Consider the following 9753-nt stretch of genomic DNA (forward strand, 5'->3'; position numbering starts at 1 on the left):
GATGCAGTGGCGCGATCTCATCTCGCTGCAGGTCTCTGCCTCCCGGTTCAAGCGATTCTCCTGCCTCAGCCTCCTGAGTAGCCGGGATTACAGGCATGCGCCACCACGCCCGGCTAAATTTTTTTTATTTTTAGTAGAGATGGAGTTTCACCATATTGGCCAGGCTGACTAACTCCTGACCTCAAGTGATCTCACCTCTCCAAATCCTGACCTCAAGTGATCTGCCAGCCTTGGCCTCCCAAAGTGCTGAGATTACAGGCGTGAGCCACCTCGCCTGGTGCAATTGTTACATTTAAAGTTTAAATTTCTAAACTTATTTTCACCTGGGCAATACAGTGAGACTCGGTATCTACAAAAAATAATTTTAAAAACTAGCTGACATGGTGGCTCAGGCCTGTGGTCCCAGCTACTCAGGAGTCTGAGGTGGGAGGATTGCTTGAGCCCAGGAATTTGAGGTTGCAGTGAGCTGCGATGGTGCCATTGCACTCCAGCCTAGGCCACACAACGAGACTCTGTCTCAAAAAACCATACAAAGAAACACAAAACAGCTATCTATGCATGTTGAATGAAAATGCTGGATGCTGGGGGTTAAGGGAGGTCACACGAAGGTGTTGGAGACTCAGTCGCTCAGTTTATCACAAAGCTAACCTGGTTAGGGCTGGGTGTCTATTTCAGTTTCCCAACCTTGTACTCATTCCTTTACCCCAATGTTACTTCCCTGTGGCAGCTCTAATAAATTACTATAAACTCAGTTTATTTTTATTCCTTTTTTTCTTTAGTTTTAAATAGAGATGGCATCTCACTATGTTGCCCAGGCTGATCTGGAACTCCTGGGCTCCAGTGATCCTCCTGCCTCAGCCTCCCCAAGTGCTAGAATTGTAGGCATGAGCCACCATGCCCTACCCTAAACTCAATTTTATTTATTTTTTATTTTTTATTTATTTTTTTTAATTTTTTTTTTTTTTTTTTTTTTGAGACGGAGTCTCGCTCTGTCGCCCGGGCTGGAGTGCAGTGGCTGGTTCTCAGCTCACTGCAAGCTCGGCCTCCCGGGTTTATGCCATTCTCCTGCCTCAGCCTCCGAGTAGCTGGGACTATAGGCACCCGCCACCTCGCCCAGCTAGTTTTTTGTATTTTTTAGTAGAGACAGGGTTTCACCGTGTTAGCCAGGATGGTCTCGATCTCCTGACCTCGTTATCCGCCCGTCTCGGCCTCCCAAAGTGCTGGGATTACAGGCTTGAGCCACCGCGCCCGGCCAAAACTCAATTTTAAACAACAGAAATTTATTCCAAAGTCACAAACCCAGCCAATACACACATATAGAGTCATATCAAGAGATGGACATTTTAGGCAGGTGTGGTGGCTCACGCCTGTAATCCTATCACTTTGGGAGGCCGAGATATTTCCATCTTGGCTCACTGCAGCCTCTGCCTCCTGGGTTCAAGCAATTCTCCTGCCTCACCCTCCCAAGCAGCTGGGACTACAGGCATGTGCCACCACACCTGGCTAATTTTTGTATTTTTAGTAGAGACAGGGTTTCCCCATGTTGACCGGGCTGGTCTCGAACTCCTGGCCTCAAGTGATCTTCCTGCCTCTACCTCCCAAAGTGCTGGGATTACAGGCATGAGCCACTACACTTGGCCCAAAGAAAACATTTCTATCAAAATATTCATCTGACTAGCTGCCCAAAATAATTTCATGTCTCTATACCAAGGACAGCTACCACACCGGGAAATGTTAGCCCAATTTATGCCTACAATGGACTAATGTTTATAGTCTCATGCAGAGAATCAACAAATTAAAGAAAACAATAATTCCTTGAAACCATCTTAAGATGACCTTCATATCTGTAAATTGCATTTATCTGATTAGAGTTCTCATATAGCAAGATGTTTCCAGGCCTTCAGAATGTTTGGTTTAAAAAATAAAATACAGTGATAATTATACCAATTTGGCATTTCGTGATTGGGAATAAAAACTGCAGAGCCAGAAAGGTGTATTTATGAAGGCAGCTTGTAAATAGTATTTGATACCGTCTCTGTCTCCTTAAGTTTGTCAGGTGCTCGATTACTGTGGCTTTCCTTAGCAAACAGCATAAGAATTTAGAGCAGGGAGGCTGGGTTTGAGTGCCGGTTCTCCCCCTTATTAGCTGTGTGGTTACCCCAAAGAAAATCCAGATACATCCCCCAACCCAAGAAGGAGGGAAAGACTGCTCGGTGAATACAAACACTAAATATCACCCCAAGGGACTGTCCAAAGAGAACCTTCTGAAAGGTTCAGGATTTGTATTTTTGAGAAAGGAAATGGGTTTGTTTCATTTGAAACTGCAGTTTCATTCCTAGAGGGTCCTTCTTTCTTTCTTTCCTTCATTCCTTCCTACCTTCCTTCCTCCCTCCCTCCTTCCCTCCCTCCCTTCCTTCCTTTTTCTTTCTTTCCTTCTTTCTTTTTCTGTCCTTCCTTCCTTCCTTCCTTCCTTCCTTCCTTCCTTCCTTCTTTCCTTCTTTCCCCCTTTTTTTTTCTTGTTGTTGGGTTTTTTTGTTTTTTGAGACAGGATCTTGCTCTGCACTCCCAGGCTGGAGTACAGTGGTGCGATCATAGCTCACTGTAGCCTTGAACTCCTGGCCTCAAGCAATCCTCCTGCCTCAGCATCCCAAGTGCTGGGATTACAGGCATGAGCCACCACGCTTGGCCACCATGGCTGAAGATTTTTGAAGACTGGGTTAAACTCAGCCGGAAAAAATTGTTGCAGGTCTCTAGAGAAGCTTTTGTATTAAAAAAAAATTGAACCAATATTGGGAAATACATATTTATGTTGTGAGTGCAATGATGGGCTATAGCCAACTCATACCAGCCTGCAAGAGCTGATGATTAAATTTTCAGAACTTTTGCGGGCCAATTGTCAAACACAGCTGTATTAAGAACTGCATTACAAAGCCTGGGCCTGTTGACTCACCCCTGTAATCCCAGCACTTTGGGAGGCCAAGACGGGTGAATCACTTGAGCCCCGGAGTTCCAGACCAGCCTGGGTAACAGGGAGATCCCATCTCTACAAAAAATACAAAAATTAGCCGAGCATGGTGGTCTGTGCCTGCAGTTCCAGCTACTCAGGAGGCTGAGGTGGGAGGATGACTTGAGCCCAGGAGACTGAGGCTACAGTGAGCTGTGATCATGCCATTGTTCTCTAGCCTGGGTAACAGAGCAAAATCCTCTCTCAAAAAAAAGAAAAAAGTTACATATATTAAAAAAAAACTGAAAATACTCAAAACTCATTAGTTACTAATTATTTTACTATGTTTTATTATTATCTGTGCTCTTGGGGTAACTTACATCTATTGTTCCTGTATGGTAAGCTCCTGCACAACTCTTCCCAACTCTATTCAGTGATGTCACGTTGGGAGCTTGAAATCAGCCACTGGGGGGAGTATTTACACTATGGAAATTGGCAAGTGCTACAAATCAGGGATCTATTTGGTTTGTCTACACTGAGAGTCAACTCCATTTGTCAAAATTTGGTTGAATTGAAACCATAGGTTGCCTATGGTTACAAGAATCCAACAAAAATCAATAAAAGCATTCTGTGAGAATCAATTAGCTATAGTTATAACAAAGGGTATTTATATATTTTCTCCCTCCCCTCCCCTCCCCTCCCTCCCTCCCTCCCTCCCTTCCTTCCTTCCTTCCTTTTTTTTCAAGTTCTCACTCTGTTGCCCAGGCTGGAGTGCAGTGGCATGATTATGGCTCACTGCAACCGTAACCTCACTTGGCTCAAGTGATCCTCCCACCTCAGCATCCCGAGTAGCTAGGACTACAGGCGGACTAAATCAGCCACCGCCTCTGGCTAATTTTTGTGTATTTTTTTGTACAGATGGGGTTTCACCATGTTGCCCAGGCCGGTCTCAAATTCCGAGGCTCAAGCAATCCACCCATCTCAGCCTCCCAAAGTGCTGGGATTACAGGTATAAGCCACTAAGCCTGGCCATATATTTTATTATTTGTAAACAATGTGCTACACATTATTTTATATTAAGAAACATTTATAATAAACATAGGTAGGTATATACTTATACATATTTCCCTAAAGAGCCAATAGTTCAACTTTTGTATTTTTTTTTTTTTTTTGAGACAGAGTCTTGCTTTGTCTCCCAGACTGGAGTACAGTGGCACAATCTCGGCTCACTGCAACCTCCACCTCCTGGGTTCAAGTGATTCTCCTGCCTCAGCCTCCTGAGTAGCTGGGATTACAGATGTGCACCACCATACCCGGCTAATTTTTGTATTTTTAGTACGGATGGGGTTTTACCATGTTGGCAGGTGTGAGCCACCACACCTGGCCTTAATAGTTAAACTTTTATCAACAAATCACTGGTCGTGGTCTAGTACACACATAAAAATTTATATAGTGTATGAGCAAATATATATGCTAATAGGAATATAGAAATAATTTTATGGCTGGGCGAGGTGGCTCACGCCTGTAATCCCAGCACTTTGAGAGGCGGAGGCAAGCAGATCACCCGAGGTCAGGAGTTTGAGAACAGCCTGGCCAACATGGTAAAACCCTAACTCTACTAAAAATACAAAAATGAGCTGGGTGTGGTGGCACACGCCTGTAGTCCCAGCTACTCAGGAGACTGAGGCAGGAGAATCGCTTGAACCCAGGAGGTGGAGGTTGCAGTGAGCTGAGATTGTGCCACTGCACTCCAGCCTGGGTGACAGGGTGAGATTCCGTCTCAAAAAGAAAAAAGAAAAGAAGAAATAGTTTTATGACAATTTATGGCAGAATTTGCCTCCACCATGTGTGAAGCACTCTGATGATTTCTACTCAGAAATTTAATTCAATTTTTTAAAATGCTGGTCATGACCCACTGAAATGATTTTATAACTCACTAATGGGTAAGAACCTGTAGTTTGGAAAACACTGCATTAGGAGATTTTGAGGCATTAGAGAACAATGCTGCTACACTTTCCACCAGAGGGTAATAGAAGACCACAAGTATCAGGGTTCTGCCCTGCCTGAGACTTCAGTGGGACCACCTAATTGTTGGTTTTCACCTTTCATTTGTCTATTCTACAAATACTTATTAGAAGTATATGGTATCTGCACAAATAAATGAAAAGATATCCATTGCTCATGGACTGGAAGATTTAATATTGTTAAAGTGCCCATACTGCCCAAAGCGAGCTATAGATTCAATGCAATTCCTACCAAAATTCCAATGTCCTTTTTCATAGAAATAGAAAAATACCTTCCTAAAATTCATATGGAACCACAAAAAACCCAAATAGCCAAGGCAATCATGAGTGAAAAAACAAAGCTGGAGACATCTTACTACTTGATTTAAAACTATACCACAAAGCAACAGTAATTAAAACAGCATAGTAATGTCATAAAAATAGACATATCAACCAATGGAACAGAGCAGACAGCCCAGAAATGAACCCATGCATATATGGTCAATTGACTTTTGACAAAGATGCCACAGATATACAACAGGAAAAGGACAGTCTCTTCAATAAATGATGTTGGGGAAAACTGGATATCCACATGCAGAAGAATGAAACTAGACCCTTATCTCACACTATGGACAAACATCAACTGAAAATGGAATAGAGACTTAATATAATACAAGAAGTTATAAAACTACTAGAAGAAAACATACGGGAAAAGCTACACAACATTGGTTTAGGCAAAGATAATTTGACCCTGAAAGTACAGGCAAGAGAAGCAAAAACAGACAAAGGGGATTGCATAAAAATAAAAAGCAGGTCGGGTGCGGTGGCTCACGCCTGTAATCTCAGCACTTTGGGAGGCCGAGGAAGGTGGATCACCTGCGGTCAGGAGTTTGAGATCAGCCAGGCCAACATGGTGAAACTCTGTATCTACTAAAAATACAAAAATTAGCTAGGCATGGTGGCGGGCACCTGTAATCCCAGTTACTCAGAAGGCCTAGGCAGGAAAACCACTTGAACCTGGGAGGTAGAGATTGCAGTGAGCTGAGATTGTGCCACTGCACTCCAGCCTGGGTGACAGAGTGAAACTCCGTATAAGTAAATAAATAAATAGCTTGTTCACAACAAAGGAAATAATTAACAGAGTAAACAGACAACATACATATTGGGAGAAAATATTTGCAAACCATACGTCTTATAAGGGATTAATGTCCAAACTATAGAAAGAACTTAAACACCTCTATAGAAAGAAAACAAATAATCTTATTCTAAAATGGGCAAATGACTGGGTGTGGGTAGCTTCCACTATAGTCTCAGCTACTTGGAAGGCTAAGGTGGGGCATGGCTTGAGCCAAGGAGTTCCAGGCTGCAGTGAGCTGTGATCACTCCACTGCACCCCAGCCTAGGCAATGGAGTGAGACACTGTCTCTAAAAAAAAAAGCAAAAAGAAAAGGCAAAGGATCTGAATAGCTATTGCTCAAAACAAGACAACATAGAAATGGCCAACAGATATATGAAAAAATGCTCATCAACATAACTAATCATTAGGAAAATGCAAATTAAAACCACAATGCAGTATCACCTTATACCTGCTTAGAATGGCAATTAGGCTATTATAAAAAAGACAAAAGATAAGTGTTGGTGAGGATGTGAAGAAAAGACAGCACTTGTACACTGTTGGTGGGAATATAAATTAGTACCTACATTATGAAAAACTGTATGGAGGTTACTCAAAAACTAAAAACAGGATTACCGTATGATCCAGCTATCCCACTCTGGGTATTTACCCACAAGAGCTGAAATCAGTATGTCAAAGAGATGTTTGCACTCTCAAGTACATTGTAGCACTGTTCACAACAGTTAAGTTACAGAATCAGCCTAAGTGTCCATCACTGAGTGGATGGATGGATAAAGAAAATGTGGTATATATACCCACCGAAATACTATTCAGCCTTTAAAAAAAGGAAAGAAATTCTGTCATTTGTGGCAATGTGGGTGGAATTGGAGAATGTTATACATATTGAAATAAGCTAGGCACCCAAAGACAAATACCATGTGGACAAAGACAATACTTATATGTGGAATCTAAAACAATCCAACATGGCCAGGCATGGTGGCTCACACCTGTAATCCCAGTACTTTGGGAGGCTGAGGCAGGTGGATCACTCGAGGTCAGGAGTTCGAGGCCAGCCTGACCAACATGGCAAAACCCTGTCTCTACTAAAAATACAAAAATGAGCTGGGTGTGGTGGCAGGTGCCGGTAATCCCAGCTACTCAGGAGGCTGAGGCAGGAGAATCACTTAAACCTGGGAGGTGGAGGTTGCAGGGAGCTGAGACTGCGCCACTGCACTCCAGCCTGTGGGATTGAGCAAGACTCTGCCTCCAAAAAAAAAAAAAAAGGTAAAACAATCGAACACATAGAAGCAAAGAACAGAATGATGGTTACCAAAGGCTAGGGGGTGAAGCGGGAATGGGGAGATGATGGTAAAAGGGTACAAAGCCTTAGATAGAAGGAATACGTTGGTTTTTTTTTTTGAGGGCTATTGCATGGCATGGTGAATATAGTGCATAATAGTGTACTGTACATTTTGAAATCATTAAAAGTAAATTTCAAATGTTCTTGCCATGAAAGATAAGTATTTGAGATAATGAATATGTAAATTAGCTTGATTTAATTATTCTACATCGTATTCATAAATCATAACACCACTTTGTATCCCATAAATATATACAACTATAATTTGTCAATTTATAATAAACTTTTTTTTTAAAAAAGAAGTATATGGTCTCTGACCTCAAGGAACTTAGAATCTAGTGAAAGTGATAATCATTAAATTATTCAGTCAACTACCATTTATTAGCTACTTACTCTGCACCAAGCATTGGGCTAGACATTGGTACTTCTAATATCTTAGATAGGTGAGTTTCTTTAATAACCACAGATTTATCACCCTTTAAGAACACAGTTTCCCAGGTTTGAGGCAGAATATTCAAGATGAGGCTGGATCAGCTTGTCAACCAAAAGCAAGGAAATGTTAAAGCAAATAAGGAGATCATTAGGCTGAGGTTGTCTCCTGTGTCTAGAGCTCTTATGTAAACAAACCAAAACTTAACTAGGAGGTATTTCTTGTAAATGACAAAACCAAAATAAAACAAAACAGGCTCAGTCAATCACAGCCAACCAGCCAACTGGTTGTGTAACTAGGGTCTTCCCATTACACCATACCCACATAAGACAAAGCCTAGTTGTAGCCAATTAGGCGATTTCTGTTCTTTGCTTCTGTGGTCAGCCTATAAAAGCTTGCTGCTCACACAGCTAGTAGAGTGAAGCTCTCTGAACCTCTTGCAGTTTTGAGTGCTGCCCGTTTCATGAAGCGTTCTTTGTTCAGAGAAACTCTGTTAAATTTATTCTGTCTGAAGTTTTTCTTTTAACAGTTGCCATAAGCTCTCTAAGACTGCTAAGGTCAGGAGAACACAGGAATCAATAGAAAACCCTCCCACAGGCCAAAGATGGGCAACTTGAGCATAAATAATAACCGCAACAAATGGAAACATACAAATATGTTTAAATCCAACGGTTCGTAATGGTACTTGAAAAACTAATACCAACTTTCAGAGGAACCAACTCATTATTTTGAAAACTAGTAAACAAAAGTAAAGAATCAAGCAATTTTTTTCTGTCTTTCCTATGTGAACTGAACCACTGAGCAGCCAAATAGTAGGTGAGTTTCTTTTTACAGAAATATCTCAATAAATGGCTGAGTGCGGTGGCTCACTCCTGTAATCCCAGCACTTTGGGAGGCCGAGGTGGGCAGATCACAAGGTCAAGAGTTCAAGATCAGCCTGGCTAACATGGTGAAACCCCTGGCCAACATGGTGAAACCCCATCTCTACTAAGAAAACAAAAATTAACTGGGCATGGTGGTGCATGCCTGTAATCCCTGCTACTCGGGAGGCTGAGGCAGGAGAATTGCTTGAACCTAGGAGGTGGAGGTTGCAGTAAGCCAAGATAGCGCCACTCCACTCCAGCCCGGGTGACACAGCAAATATCCATCGGAAAAAAAGAAAAGAAAAGAAATATTCCAATAAATGAAGAAGGAATGATAGAATTAGAATATTACCATATGCAACACGCAAGTAAAAATTTAAGTTTGCGATAGTGGTGAGTCACATTCATTAAAGAAGAGTGAGTTGCAGATATTCATAAACAGAAAAGTCTTTGTTTATTTGTTTTTGATTTTTTGTTTTTGTTTCGAGACAGGGTCTTGCTCTGTCACCCAGGCTGGAGTGCAGTGGTGAGATCTTGGCTTACTGAAACCCTCACCTCCTGGGCTCAAATGATCCTCCCACCACCGTGTGCCACCATGCTTGGCTAATTTTTAAAACTTTTTTTTTTTTTGGTAGAGTCTCACTATGTTGTCCAGGCTGGTCTGGAACTCCTAGGCTCAAGCAATCCTCTTGCCCAGCGTCCCAAAATATTGGGATTACAGGCACAAGCTACTGCAACTGACCGAGAAAAATTTAATAAAATAAATATCAGCAGCACTTTAAATCTCTAAAAATTCACCTTATACATTTTAAATTTTAAAAATCAGATCATCAGAATTTTGACCTTTGCTCAGAATTTTATATTTTAGGCTTCTTAGAGTTGGATTTTGCAGAAGCTCACGGCTTCACGTTTACTGTGGAAATGAACTATAACCAAAAATACGTCTGCCTCAAAAAAGTAACATTTTCTTATTGCCAACTGTAATTTCAAACTCCATATATATGTCACTATTTTGGCAAGAGTAGACTGAGTCTCTCTT

This window comes from Trachypithecus francoisi, unplaced genomic scaffold (assembly GCF_009764315.1).
Source record: "Trachypithecus francoisi isolate TF-2019V2 unplaced genomic scaffold, Tfra_2.0 Lachesis_group21, whole genome shotgun sequence".
In the NCBI taxonomy this organism is placed as follows: domain Eukaryota; kingdom Metazoa; phylum Chordata; class Mammalia; order Primates; family Cercopithecidae; genus Trachypithecus; species Trachypithecus francoisi.